At 36.2% G+C, this 15,407-nt stretch overlaps 1 protein-coding gene across 2 annotated transcripts in view; it reads left to right on the top strand.

Annotated features, from left to right (window-relative positions):
* Nucleotides 1-15,407, top strand: part of LOC138693108 (zinc finger protein 271-like) — a 68,974-nt gene that overhangs the window by 212 nt on the left and 53,355 nt on the right. The gene's annotated exons all lie outside the window — the stretch shown is intronic.

Raw genomic sequence — 15,407 nt, 5'->3', positions numbered from 1 at the left:
GTAAGGATTCTATTGAAAAATAGGTTGGATATTGGGTGTTCATCAGGTTGACGTCATCGTAAATATGGTTACATTCAGTGCCGGCACCGCGATTCTTAAAAATCCGCTGTGAAGCCGTACAGAAACCGCTAAATTGCTATATTGTCAAAGTAAAATTATATTAATTTGCCGATGTGAGTGCTAAAAATACCCGCTACATCCCTTTATCAGCAATACAAATTTTTCATAAATTTTACCCGCTAAACTAACTCCTAAAAACGCTAGATCTAGCGGGAAAACCGCTGAATTTGCAACACTGGTTACATTTTGTGCTTGCGGGTAAGTATAGAGTTCGCTGTGGATTCGGGTGGTTGGGTTGGTACATGTGTAAATGTTATTGGTGGTCGGTATTGATGAGGTTTGAATCACAGTCTAATACATAGTCACGCAACCAACGAGTTAGAAAGAGAAAGATATAGAGTGGCCATTGCGCCGACATGTTTGAAGAAAATTGAACGACCGTCCGCCATTACCTTAAGCGCCCAAAACAAAGTGGGCGTGGCGATAAGTTAAATTGTAATCGCCAGCTGTCTAAATTTCGTTTGCAAAAATCAGTTAAACTGAAGTGGAAAAACCTAGTATTTTGTCAAATATGTGCTAGTAGGCCTAACTTAATCTAAAATAAAGTCCTTATGTACGATAAATTCAAAACACTTGAGCTATTCCTAGAAGGAAAGCTTAAAAGAATAACCTTAAAAAAATTGTCATGTACGTATGACAAGAAGTCCTAGAAAATATACTGAAGAAAATGTTAATATTCCTAGGTTCTTTTAAATGCGACCCGCAAAATTGCCTATAAAATGAACTAGTATGATTCGGATGATTTTATTAAATTGTTTTCCCAGTCTACACGTTGCAAAACTATTTATTATACCATAAGATATAGAATGAAAGTAGGCCCAAACTCTAACTGTAGTAAACAACCTTTACCTCCAAGCTTGTAACATGGGTAAAACATGACCAAACACGCTTATCGAAATGTACACGTGAGGCCAACAACCAGGCTGGTCTGTCTGAGCCTTTCAAGGGCTGTGGCACCACAGATTATTATTAGTGTATAATTGAGCACCCACGTGCAATAATGGGGTTAGTAGTTACGAAATATATTCATACTTACCCCATTATTGCATGTAGGTGCTCAATTATGTTCCTTCATGACCTTCCAGTACAAATATTAACAACAATACGGCCTACCCAAGAGTTTTGCGTTATTTTGGATGCGAGTGTCGAAATACAATTTTAATATTTTATTGCTATTACTGGGTTTTAAACGGAATTGTAGCGGTTTTATCCGTATTTAGTTTAACTTTATTACTAGTGAACCATTTATTTGATTACTAGCTTGTCTTTGAAATAGGCCTACTTTTTATAAGCTACAGCTCATCGTCTTCTTCTATAAGTAGTAAGGACACAAGGAGCAGAAAATAAATAAAGGATGCCGGTGTCGAAATACAATTTTAATATTTTATTGCTATTTGTTTTTCACTGGATCTGAAACGGAATTGTAGTGGTTTCATCCGTATTTAATTTAAGTACATTACTAGTGAACCATTTATCTGGTTTATAGTTTGTCTTCGAAAATACCTACTTTTTATAAGCTACAGCTCATCATCTTCTCTATAAGCAGGACGGACACAAGGAACAGAAATAAAGGATATTACATAATTTTGTTCATTAAGAAAGTACTCAACACTAAAAGATTTTTTCTTCAGAAAATATATTAATTACATATTAAATGTAAGAGAAAAACACTTTTCAATAATTACAAATAGAATAATTAAAATAATGCACTGCATTAGGTATATACAACAGAGAAACCTACACTTTTTCTTTAGAAAACAAAGATTTGTGAAATCAGTGGGTAAAAAACACGACAAGGGTTAAATGGCATCCCACGAAACACAGATTCCTATGCTCTCCACATTCAGAAGACAAATATATGTACATGACAAGGAGTAGGAGGCAGTTGTTGACAAGGCAGTACAAACAATCGCTGGGTTTCATTTACAGAACAACACGAACTCCAGATCCTCACCTACGAAACGTAAAAGTTATGATATAATTAAGACAGTGTTAATTTCATTTTTTTTTTCAAGAAATTGGAGTTCACCAAAACTACAGTAAATAATTTAGGGACTTGAACAATAAGTTGTGTGAAACTGCATCATAAATTATAAACAAGTGTTTTGATGGCGTACTGAAAGAACTTCTAGAAATTAACAGCTCGGACAGACAGTAATTGTCTCGTTTCATATTTATTATCCACTGTTTCAACAGTTTCTTTTTTTTTTTTTTTTTTTTCAAAGGGAATCTGCAAGAAAAGAAAAATACTGTACACACTGCATGGTATGTAGGGCGTTGTTACACATTTATGCATGAAAAAAAATCCTGCTAATTAACAAAACTATGGACTTAAGTTCATAAAATTCGCATGAAATATGATATATCAGTTGTCTTTTTCCTTTTGATATTGCAGTTATATACAGCACACACAACAGGCATGTTTTTTTTCTTTGTTTTTTCGTAGTTCTACCTCCATATACGCAACATTGTAAGCAGACGAATTTTTACAACGGTGGGCGCTGTTCATATCTGCCGTGTTTCGCGGTGGCACCGCAAAGAGCACTGTATAGGACAACATGGCCACTCTATAGTCTTCTCTTTCTAACTCGTTGCACGCAACTCATACATATAAAATATGCCGACATTTGACATCTGGTGCCCTCTAGCGGCAGGCAAGTTAAAAGTATGCACACGACATACGATAGCACATCATAAAACGGGTTTTGCGTAATTTATTTTATATTTTTATGCTATACAGTAAGTGTATATGGTTCTTATTAATTTTACTTTAGAGTCCTAGAAGAATTTCACACCCAATTAATCTACAAATTTCAGAAGCTGGGAATAAAGGTAATTCTTTCTGCTCCTTACAACTGAATCATGGCCCTGATCACGTATCATGGTTTGAAATAATATAATTGTTCGTACGTGGACGGTTAATTCAATTCGTTCCTAAATATATTTATGAATCATTGCAACTCTATATTTACTGTGAGAAGAGTCAAAATTAGTAGCTTCAAAATTGTAGGGCATATCTCGTAGGGTACATCGCGTGGTGAACTCCTCTCCCTATTTCCTGAGAAATTAACTATTTTCCATACCGCAAATTGGGGTAAACTCGGCCGCTGAAGTAAACTTGAAAATAAAAAATGGGAGGATTTAAACCTTAATATGACAGACATTGATTTATGAAGTTCATTATTTTTCATTTCTTAAGAACCGGTATTTCCTTTATTATTTTGAGTCACACATAGTGCTGATATTATGGTTTAAATTTTTATGGCAAGTTTACCGCATTTTGCATTACATTTCCAGTTTTCACACATAAGCTTAATTTTAACTTATCCTACCTATATAATACGTAATTTACATGCACTTACTGTTAATATGACGTAGGTGAGAACAAATAAATGAACACACAATTTTGTCGAAAAAATTGTAACTTCAATTAACTCAGAAAATGTAGGCCTAATTTTATTTTCAGAGCAGAAGTGGTGTAAGTCTCAACATCTATTCAATTCAGTTTATTTCGCCATTAGACATACCTTTAGGCTTCATCAGAATACATTGAAAAACATATAAATACATTTAAAAAAAATACTAGACAGTAAAATTTAAATAATACAATGAAAACATGAAATAATTTGAAACTTTTAAATTAAAGAAAACTAACTAAATTTCAATTAAACTTATTTCTTAAAATACAATTTCATACAAATTTGAGTTGAAAACTCAGCAACAGAATAAACAGGATTATTTGTTAACCAATTGTAAAATCTAGTTTTGAAGCTATTGATTGGTAATTTATAATATTCACTGGGGAGCTTATTATATAATTTCATCCTCATAATTAAAAAGTTTGTGTTGCTCTTGTGTAATCTACAATATGGAATATTAATTTGTTCACTGTTCCTAATTTCATGATCATGTATATAGGCCAGTAATGAGTAATTGTCATGCAAATTATTACAGAAAAGATTGCTTTTAAAAAGGCTCTTTTATTTCTTGAGAACTTAATATGTCTGCCACAGGAATCTACACCAACACATCAGAAATTTATGGACACAGTCTGGATTTATTCAAGAAGTGAATATTTTGCAAAAGGATTACAATACTCCATGAATACTTGAAAAATTAACACCATGATCCGTACTTGAATGCAATATAACATTCAACTTTAGAAAAAAATATATAGAAAAAAACACGAATAAAAAATTATGGAATTACTTGCATTAAAAACTGTAGATAGATTATCCAAAATCGGCATGGTTACTACATTTACACATATGATCTCTGCAAAAAAATAATATACTGTAACAGGTATTTACTTTGTTTTTATTCAAACTCTCCTTCCTGACATACAAATAGGTAACTGATAACTAATAAATGTTTTATAGAACACATTACGTAGGGTACCTACAACGTGGATTATTGGTTATGACTGAGTTATGATTTTCTCTTGGTCTTTAGGGAATCTGAAGAACGACAAATTCGGAGATTTAAACTTGTTGTTACTGCAATTTTCGTCATTGCACACATTGCCTTTATTCCGACGCATAATTAAAACATTATTATAACATCTCGCATCCCTTTAAAGCACGTGCTGGCTGAACGACACTGTATCAACCCTATGACCAGTGCCTTGCCTGCTGCTTGGGCGCTAGTGTCGCGAATGTTGGCAGAAAAAGTGTTGAAGTTGCGTGACTGTATGTATTAGACTGTGGTTTGAATGGCGTTCCCCAACGAGTTAGAGAATATCAACAACTTGGCAGATATCTCGTCTGCTACTCGAGGCTAGTTGTTAAGCTCGAGCAATGTGTGAGTGATGTGGTGAGCCTTTTAAATGAACAGAATGGATTTGAACAATAGAAAAGCAATATGATAAAAGTTTCAAGTTCAATCTATAAGATTTATCTATTTTGCAAATGTTTATTTGCTAGAACATTGTATATGAAGCATTAACGTTTTCGCCTTTTCGGCATCATCAGATATTGTTAAGATACACGAAATCTAAACCTTTAACAAATTAAAATGTACACAGTAAGTTATTATGCATGACAAAATGGACTTTCATGAGTTCTGTGTAGTTATGTCTTATTAATGAAAAAGGTTTATTTTGAAAAAGATATCCAGGAAATGTACATTTGGAAAATGTCGATATGATGTCTGGTACATGTAACTCATGTTACAAAACACATATAAAATAATTAATAGTGACAAAAGTATTACTGGTATATACTATATTTTATCTTGCATTACGTCATTAACAGAATTACGAATATCAGCAAATTAATAAAATATTGGTGAAAAAGACTCAATTGTTGAATTTGTAATTAATTACCGGGGAATTATGAGCAGAATGGTGATATAATATCAATCCATTTTATATTTAAATAATATTTGTTATAAAATCAACAATAGATAATTGATCAAATCTTATGTGTCGTAGTATGTTGCCATGCTGTTACAATTGTAACAATTGTACAATTCAGCTATGTTTCCATCTCAAATGCTTCTTTTCATTTAGAACAATACTTTATATATAATTTAAAATATTCCCGGAAATATATTATAGTCTACTTAACAATCCCATACAAAATACCATGCTTGGTTTATAATTCAGTTTCTCTCTAAGCACAAAGTCGACGAGATTGATACAGAACACTAAGTGATCGAAGTATAGAGACACATCAATATTCTCAATACATCAAAATCAAAATATTACTCCAAATAGCTGCACCATCCATAGCTGTGGTCACCCTGGGTGCCGTAATTGGTACAGTGCTGACCTTCCTAGCCTTCTGTGTCCTTAAATGCGACGGACTCATGTCGCAGATATGTAAAAGAACTTCTGCGGGACAAAAGTCCGGCACACTGGTGACGATGATATAATCTCGGTAGTTGCGAGTGTCGTTAAATAAAACATAATTCTTTAAACCATGCCTATGCATTGGTGCACATTTATTTACATATTTGCCATTGCTTATGCTATTGACAAAATATTGAGAGAGAGAGGGAGGGAGGGAGGGGAGGGAGAGAGAGTGTGAGAGAGAGAGAGTGTGTGTGAGAGAGAGAGTGTGTGTGAGAGAGTGTGTGTGAGAGAGTGTGTGAGAGAGAGAGTGTGTGAGAGAGAGTGTGTGAGAGAGTGTGTGAGAGAGAGAGTGTGAGAGAGAGTGTGTGTAAGAGAGAGTGAGTGTGTGAGAGAGAGAGAGAGAGGGAGGGAGAGAGAGTGAGTGAGTGAGTGTGTGTGTGTGTGTGTGTTTTTTTTTTTTTTTTTTTTTTTTCCAGAACTGAATTAGAACAGATTGAATTTCTCACCTCAACACATAGTTCTCATTCTTGTTGTCGGTACTGACAGCAAAAGGCAGCCCTTTTGATGTACCGACTGCCATTTTCCTTCCATTTAATTTATTGGTGTGAATTAACGAGTTAGAAGAGGGATTATAGAGTGACCAAGTTGGCTTGTACAGCGTTCTTAGCTGTGCTGCCGCGAAATACGGCAGAAATTAAATAAGTGCCCTCCATTGTATAATTTCGTCTGCTTGCAACGTTGTGTATATTCAGATAGGTGCTACGAAAAAGAGAAATATGCCTCCTGTATGTGCTGTTTATAACTACAATAGCAGAAGAAAAAAGACAAAGAATATATCATGGTTCAGGTAAATTTTATGAAGTTAAGTCCATAGTTTTGTTAATTACCAGCATTTTTTTTCATGCATAAATGTATAGCAAAGCCCAGCATACCTTACCGTGTATACAGTATTTTTCTTTTCGTGCAGGTTCTCTTTGAAAAATAAGGAACTGTATTTACGTAGGTACTTGGCTTCTAGTCGAGTCATATGTATGGTAAACAAAAGAAAACTTAGGTGCCAACAACAATTTGGCACAGAAATGAGGATGGAAGTTTCCTGTGAATGTGTGGTCCGACAGAGAGGTGCGGGCAGGCGGGATTGCTCTGTTGAGGTGGAATGAGTAAGTTGCGGGGAACGGCAGCAGATCTTATTTCCGTGCGTTTCCATACTGATCACCGAAGAGGCGAGTTTTAGTAAGGTCGAATCAGTGATAGGTTAGTTCAGACTTTTGGTATGCCTAGCATATAATTACCCATAATTGTATAGGAGTCTCATCACCCAAACCCCCTCTTTTCCACGGTATTCCGCAGTGTTTTCCGTGGGAATCCTTGCTATTCGTCTTGCTTCGATAACGCTATTGTAAAGATTTACCATGCATTAGAATATGCAGGTAAAGCGATTTTTATATTCAAAATATTTGTTTCTGCAAACTAAACCACGTTTTAATCACTATATACATACCAGTTGTTTATCACCATAAACATCTCACAGAAGTCAGTAAAACAAAAGAAAATTGTGCCTTCCTTGGTGTAGCTTTTCTGGAGTAGGAACTATGAGATTTAACAGAATTAATAGTTATCAAAACTATTGGATATACAGTATATTGGTTTTCACTTAAGGAAAATAAAAGTGTGTTGTGTCATGTTTTACTCAAGTTACAAACTTAGAGGTAAAGATTGTTTACTTCAATTACTAATGTACACAGTAGCTTGTGCCAGTCCCAACCCACTCATATCTGGTCTCAACTGGTATGATCCTAGACTATGGCATAGACACCAGACAGCCCATTAGCTATACTCTTTAGGCAGGAGGACAGGTAAGCCAGCATCACTCCCAGGTTTGGGTTGTGACGTCTCAACTCCATGTAAAACCCTTGGATAGTGCAACTGCTTTGAAATGACCTTGTCGTAACTTAGGTTAAATATAATTACTCCCCAATAGTAACCTTTTGCCGATCGATGGAATCATCATAGAGCCAATTGGCTAGTCTACATCCATCGAGCAGGGTTGCCAGATTTTGGAAATATCAAAGAAGGACATAACTTTCCCCACTTATTAGCATTAAATATTTACATAAGAACTGTAGGCGGCATAGCAGATATGTGTCATGTCATGATACAAGCAACGATATTACTCATTTATACAAATTTTAAAACACCTGTATTAAATTGTGGGGAAAAAATGCCCTTTTTGTATAGGCTACAAGTACAATATATGGATATATAAAAGATAAAATACTCTTCTGATTTTAAATTGCCCTTTTTATATAGGCCACAAGTACGACATATGGATGTATAAAAGATAAAACACTCTTCTGATTTTAAATTGCAATATGCCTATAGCCTATTTTACATGTTGAATATACTACTTTTACTGTGTTCATATATATTTGTCACTGCATTTAACATTTTCAACAAGTTTCTTTCCTTTCTCAGAATTTAAAAACTGCTTAAACTCTTGGCAAGACAGATTGTAGTTGATTTTGATCAATAATTCACTCGAGAGAGTGTCCATACACAACCTATTTCTTTTTTTCCTTCAAAAGACATTCATTAGACTAAAAACTCTTTCAGAAGAGGCATGGAAAACACTGAAGATGCTATTTTTTCTAATTGAGGAACTTCATGTTTAGGAAAAAATTGTACACATTTTTGGTCAGTTTCAACACTGAAAAAATCTTCACTTCTGTTCTATATGACAAATTCTTTTAACGCAAGGTACTCTTCAAATAAAAAGTCTAAATTTAGGTTATGAATTTGAAACTCAGATACAATTTGTGAGAGATTATCCACGGATAACATATTCGTATTAGAATCTCACAAAGACAAAATTGACAAATGACTAAGCCTATTATTTTCAAACTGAAACCATTTTTCTAGGTTCTGTTATTTTATGGCTGCGTTAAGGAACGAATTTGCTTCCTCCTTAATTTGGCTACAAGATTGGGAAATAATTGAGGCAGCAATAGACCCATAAAACTGTTCGTTTCTACGATTTATAAGACTGTTTCTCAAATTATCTAGCGTTCAGTAATTAGACAACTATCTGATTGAAATTTGAATTTTCTTGCTAGAAGAATACATCAACATTTATACAAAAGCCAAGATAGCATTGAGCAAGTTCATCATCAAAAAATGTTTTGAGAATTTTAGGAGGATTTTCTTGAGACAGAAAATAAGATTTTATAGCTTCAAAATTCTTTAGTAGTTTTCAAATTCCGGTACCAAAGACAGCCATCTTGTGGGCACATGGTGAAGAAGCTCAGCCCATTCCATGTGAAGCCATTCAAAAAAACTCTTTCAGACAGGCAGTTTTCTTGGTGGAATAACTAAACTCATTATATGATTTTATTACAATACATTCTACGTCATATTTAAAAACATTACAACAATATTTGATAGATTATTTCAATGTACCGAAGTACATATGATATTTCCATGCAGAGGGCGGCCACTAGAGGGAACCCAAGAGTTGGAACTCAAACAGAGACAATTCTGTCCGACGCCGGGGTTGTATCCAGTGTGGCTTAGTGGATAAAGCATCAGCACATAGAGCTGAAAACCCGGGTTCAAGTCCCGGCGCCAGAGAGAATTTTTCTCCGTTCCATTGCGCTTTCATTGTATGATGACGCAGAATATCTGCATGGAAATATCATATGTACTTCGGTACATTGAAATATATATGATATGCGTAAATCACGAAGTGATTTAAGACGGCGCTTATTCCGTCGGATCCCGGCCAATTAGTCACTCATAACGAGTGCACCTCAGCACATGTGTGGACTTCGGTCCTATGTTCATAGACATCTATGACGTAGTGCAGAGGGCGGCCACTAGAGTGAACCCAAGAGTTGGAACTCAATCAGAGACAATTCTGTCCGACGCCGGGGTTGTATCCAGTGTGGCTTAGTGGATAAAGCATCAGCACGTAGAGCTGAAAACCCGGGTTCAAGTCCCGGCGCCGGAGAGAATTTTTCTCCATTCCATTACTCTTTCATCGTATGATGACGCAGAATATCTGCATGGAAATATCATATGTACTTCGGTACATTGAAATAATATATGATACATGCGTAAATCACGAAGTGATTTAAGACGGCGCTTATTCCGTCGGATCCCGGCCAACTAGTCACTCATAACGAGTGCATCTCAGCACATGTGTGGACTTCGGTCCTATGTTCATAGACATCTATGACGTAGTGCAGAGGGCGGCCACTAGAGGGAACCCAAGAGTTGGAACTCAATCAGAGACAATTCTGTCCGACGCCGGGGTTGTATCCGGTATGGCTTAGTGGATAAAGCATCAGCCCGTAGAGCTGAAAACCCGGGTTCAAGTCCCGGCGCCAGAGAGAATTTTTCTCCGTTCCATTACTCTTTCATCATATTCGATAGAATTATTAATTATGTGGCAAGGGCAACCTATAGCAATTAAACTGTTTTGTTTTTCCTTCAGAGCAGTATATACACTTCTATTCTTCCCAAAATTCATTGCGATATTGTTAGCACAATACAATATGATGTTTGCAACAGATAAGTTACTCTCCATCAGTTTATCTACAATAGAACTAGCTATAGTTGCAGTGTCTTTACAGTGTAAATTATAAAACACAATAATTTTGTGTGTACCCCTTGCTTAATTGTCAAGTGCCTCAAGAATAATAGGAATGTTTTAATGTTCTCTTTGAAGCATCTGTTTGAATTGCAAACATTTTATCATTTTTTAGATCCGCAAATACCATATCTAATAAAAATGGCCCTACGACATTTTTAACAATTTTTGTCATCTTAGTTCTATCACACCTATATTTACTGGCTATCTTGGAGTCCATAATTAACGATGGCAATAAAGATCCTGCACAATCAGCTGACAAATAACTGTGAGAATGTTTTACAGTGTGATACACAAAGTTTAATTCGGCCTTAATAGCATCATCTGTTTCTTTATTTACACCATTCTTAACAAAAAAGAAACTTATCTTTTGTTGAATTTATCTTCTCTCTGTGCCACGTATTTTTGATGAGCATCAGTTTTCGATTGTTTCGAAATATCGCACTCACCACCATGTAGCCTATAGGCGCCGACATTAAGGGTGCTTTGCATTTTGAGCACTCCCAATATTATTTATGCACAGAATTTTCTAATTGGTGGTTTGAATGACGGTGATGAGGAACGGGAAGAAATTCTCTCATTTTATGGAGATGACTTTGACAAAGAGAAGCTACTTTTACACAGAGATGTTATTAGATATTGCAGTATCAAAACTGCACATCACAGATTTTCAGACTGTTTTTCATCTCCTTCGGAAAGAAGCTTTTCTTCGTGACGTGCTATCAGAACTTAAGTTCATGAGACTAGTTCTTACAATACCAGTGTCTAACTCTACTGCTGAGCGATCATTCTTCTTTCTCCATAGACTTAAATCCTACACTAGGTCTACCATGGGTAAACAGTGATTGAAGTCATTCATTCTCACAGAGAAGAAGCTCTTCATTTAGATTTGGATGAAATAGCAAATGAGTTCATAACTAGAAATTAAATTCGTAGGCAGATATTTGCTATGGAAATGTAATTCGCAAAAGGACTACCCTTCTGTGGTACAAAATTTTAAGATTTTATTAATCCTCATGAAGAATGGTAATGTTGTTAATAATGAAATAATTATTGATTAAACAGACTATGAACAGAGTGTTTATATTTACCAATTAACAATGTCATGTATTGTAATGAAGAAGGACTTTCAACAGTTTCAACATAAATTATGTTAAAACTTGAATGTGGTTTTTCTTTTGTGAGTGAGCACTGCAATAAATTTTACGAGTCGGAGCCTATGCCACCACGTCCAACACTAAATTGGCTATTACACACCTTACACTTTGCAAAGTGTTCGTTTTTTCCTTTCTCTACCCAAGAATAACTAGAGATCCACGTTTCTCTAAATTTACACAACCTTTTTGCTTTCTTTCGCACTAGAGAAGACAATTTCAAATGCGGCTTATCAGCACCGGGTTTCGAAGGAGGGTCTGTTTCACAGTCACTTTCACTCGACATTCTAATCTTAAGAAAAATCACCAAGTAAACAGATTGCTTCTCAGTTCTCAGAAATGTTTTCATTTCCCATGTTGTTGCTAACTGAATTGACAGGCGCTGAACGAACGCATACTGATACTTGTTTAAAATAATGTGTAAACACATTGTTGCGTAAATAAATATTTGAATTCAAGCTTCTTGTGTAGTTGAAATTGGTAACAACTTACGAAACAATTATGCGAACTAGTAATAAGTTACATAAGTGATGTTGATTTCACTAAAGTCGGAACAATTTGCGTCCCATCTAGGTTTGAAGCAGGACACGAGGTTTTTACGTAAAAATCGGGACATGTCCCGCCAAATCGGAACGCCTGGTAACCCTGCCATCGAGTCATAGACTCATTTCACCTAAGAGCCAATTGGCTAGTCTCTGCCTGAGGTTTTCCTAAGGTACTAAGACAAATGTCGGGATGAGGCCTAAACGAAATGGGCCACGGACCTTCTTTCACTTCGACATTTTTAATAATTATTACTTCACATCTAGTGCCTTCTCGACGATCGCGTTCTAATTGAGTCACCATAAAGCCAATTGGCTGGTCTCCACATTGAGACGATTCAACAGACTCAAGTCATAATTCAATCGACCCCTTAACTAAGAGCCAATTGGCTGGTCTCTTAAATTGAGACAACTCCTCCTGCCTAAGGTATTTCCATGGTTTTCCTAAGACGCTGAGACATGTCGGGATGTGCCCTAAAGAAATGGGCCACTGGCATACATGCCCTTCCCTTTAAAGTCCCCGAATTTTTGCTATAAATTCTCGACATAAATGCCCTGGCTCAGCTTCTACATACTACCCATTACATGAGCGAGATCACTCGTGTCTATTCGCATTGCGAAAGGACAGAGAACCTTTTAATTTGCCGATTTAGAACTGTCAGTGTCTTTCGATGGCCTTGACTTGCCTTCGCCATTGATCATCACACGAGCGAATTTTCTCGACTCTGCCTGCACTGTGAAAGCACAAAGTTCCTTTCAGCATGCACGCTTACACCTTCCACATTTCTTTCTCTGTCCTATGATCAGTTATGATCGCATTCCTCTCCCCTCGCATATGTGATACCTAAGAAGTTAGGTCCATTTTCGACTTCTCCCCTTTAAAATTTCCTAGAGCTCCTTCACTGAAGCAGCGTAACTCGGAGTGAGATAAGTGGCCAACAGGCTTAGAGCTCACATGCGCAGTTTCTTTCAGTCCCGATCCCTTTGCGAGGACGTATTTTCCGTGCCTTTAAATTTCTCCTCCCATTTCCCCTATTTCAAATAAATTCAAATCGTAGCATCAGTTCTCCCGGGCACCCTGAAGAGATCACTACTCCCTATGGCGCCTCGCCACTGATGATGTCTGACGCAATTGTAAACGAAACGTCTGGTCGTAACATCGGCAGTGGACCACAGACTATTAGCCCGGGAAACTCATTCATTCATAGTGTTCTGCCAAAGGGCAGGTCTTTCACTGCAAACCCAGCATTCTCCATTCATTCCTATTTTCTGCCTTCCTCTTTGTCTCCGCATATGATCCATATATCTTAATGTCGTCTATCACCTGATATCTGCCACGAACTCATCTCCCATTCACCATTCCTTCCAGTGCATCCTTGAGTAGGCAGTTTCTTATCCTTTTCCTCTATCTGATCAGTTTCAGCATCATTCTTTCTTCATCCACTCTTTCCAACACAGCTTCGTTTCATACTCTATCTGTCCATTTCACAAGCTCCATCCTTCTCCATATCCGCATTTCAAATGCTTCTATTCGCTTCTCGTCACTTCGTCGTAATGTCTATGTTTTTTCTGCTCCATATAATGCTACACTCCACACAAAGCACTTCACTGGTCTCTTCCTTAGCTCTTTCTTCAAAGGTCTGCAGAAGATGCTTATTTTTCTATTAAAAGCTTTCTTTGGCATCTAACCCCACTATATTATATTTGTTTTTAAGGCATAAAATTGTTCGGACATACATAAAAAAATAGCAAGCATGAATTATCCAATGAAGTTTTCAGGAAGCAGCAAAGTCTGCCAGTGAAGGAAAAGTCTCATTAAGAGCTGAAGTTTCAAAGTGTGACATGACTTACACGTCATTATTTTACCAAATGAAGTTTAATAAGGCAATGACATAGATGGAAAATATGGTTCGCGATACACGAGCCAGCAGGTGTTCAGGCAGGAGCAGGAGCCCGAATTAGTTAATAATATTATTAAATGCACTGAGATTAATTTTTGATATGACTTAAATAAATATACATGAATTAGCATATGATTATGCTCGTCATTAGCTTGCAAGTGTACCGAAAATTGGGATAAAACAGAATTGCTGGAATTTACCGACTTTAGGATTTCATGAAGCTACATGACATCTCAGAATGAGAAAACCTGAGAATACTAGTCTGTCAAGAGCTGCATCTACAATGTCAGATTTATGTGGAACACTGTGAGACATATTAGTCGTAGAAAGAAATGACACCAAGGAAATTTTTTTTGGCACAATATGCAACAAAGAAAACTGAAGTTCTTTGTGTTGAACAAGTGGAAGAGGTAGGTGGACAATGTCAGGTTTATGTAGAGGTTTCGACAAACGTGGAACTTTACATATCCTAAATCTGAAGAATGCAGTAACACAGAGAAAAGTGATATTCTCATGAAATTCATACAACCGGAGAATTCAGGAGGAAGTGCTCCCGCTATGGAAATGAAACTCTTTGATATGGACTTCAGTGGTTTTAAAGAAAAAATATTGTAACCATAGTAGTGCTCTTTAAATGATATATTTGAGAGTTAATTAGTTGTTAACAGATGATTTGGACATTGTTCAGAAGTGCCCCATACTTGTTCTAAGGTACACCACACATGGGGCAATTTTGAACATGTTACAGGAGTTTGTTCTGACTTAGTTTACGTTTCAGATATCTATATGTAATTTCTGCAAATGTAAAATTCTTTGGTGTTTATTAAGTATTGTTTTATGGTCATGGGCTACTTAAAGTTCAAAAAGTTGATGAAGGATATGAATAAAAAATGAATCGCCCCATGCAGAAAGGGCTTCAGTCCATTAGACCTAGTTTTGAGAAAACTAAGAAAAACATTCTGTACCTATATTCCTTTCTCCATAGAACTCTGAGCCTGACACATCAGTTTCTATCTTTCCAAACATTGGACTGAATACCTTTGTGCACAGGCCCATGAGGCCATCCATAAAGATATGATTTCCATCGATATCTCGTTTTTTTTTTTTTTTTTTTCAAAATTTGTGACTTAAGTCCTTTCTGCATGGGGCGATTCAAATGTAAATAGAAAAACTGTTAAAATGTGCCCTCTTCTCCCCTATTTGTGTATGTGTGCGTGCGTGCTTTTTATATTATATTATAACCACTGT

Source organism: Periplaneta americana, chromosome 17 (assembly GCF_040183065.1).
Source record: "Periplaneta americana isolate PAMFEO1 chromosome 17, P.americana_PAMFEO1_priV1, whole genome shotgun sequence".
NCBI classification, from domain to species: domain Eukaryota; kingdom Metazoa; phylum Arthropoda; class Insecta; order Blattodea; family Blattidae; genus Periplaneta; species Periplaneta americana.
This window is presented reverse-complemented; position numbering and strand designations above follow the sequence as displayed.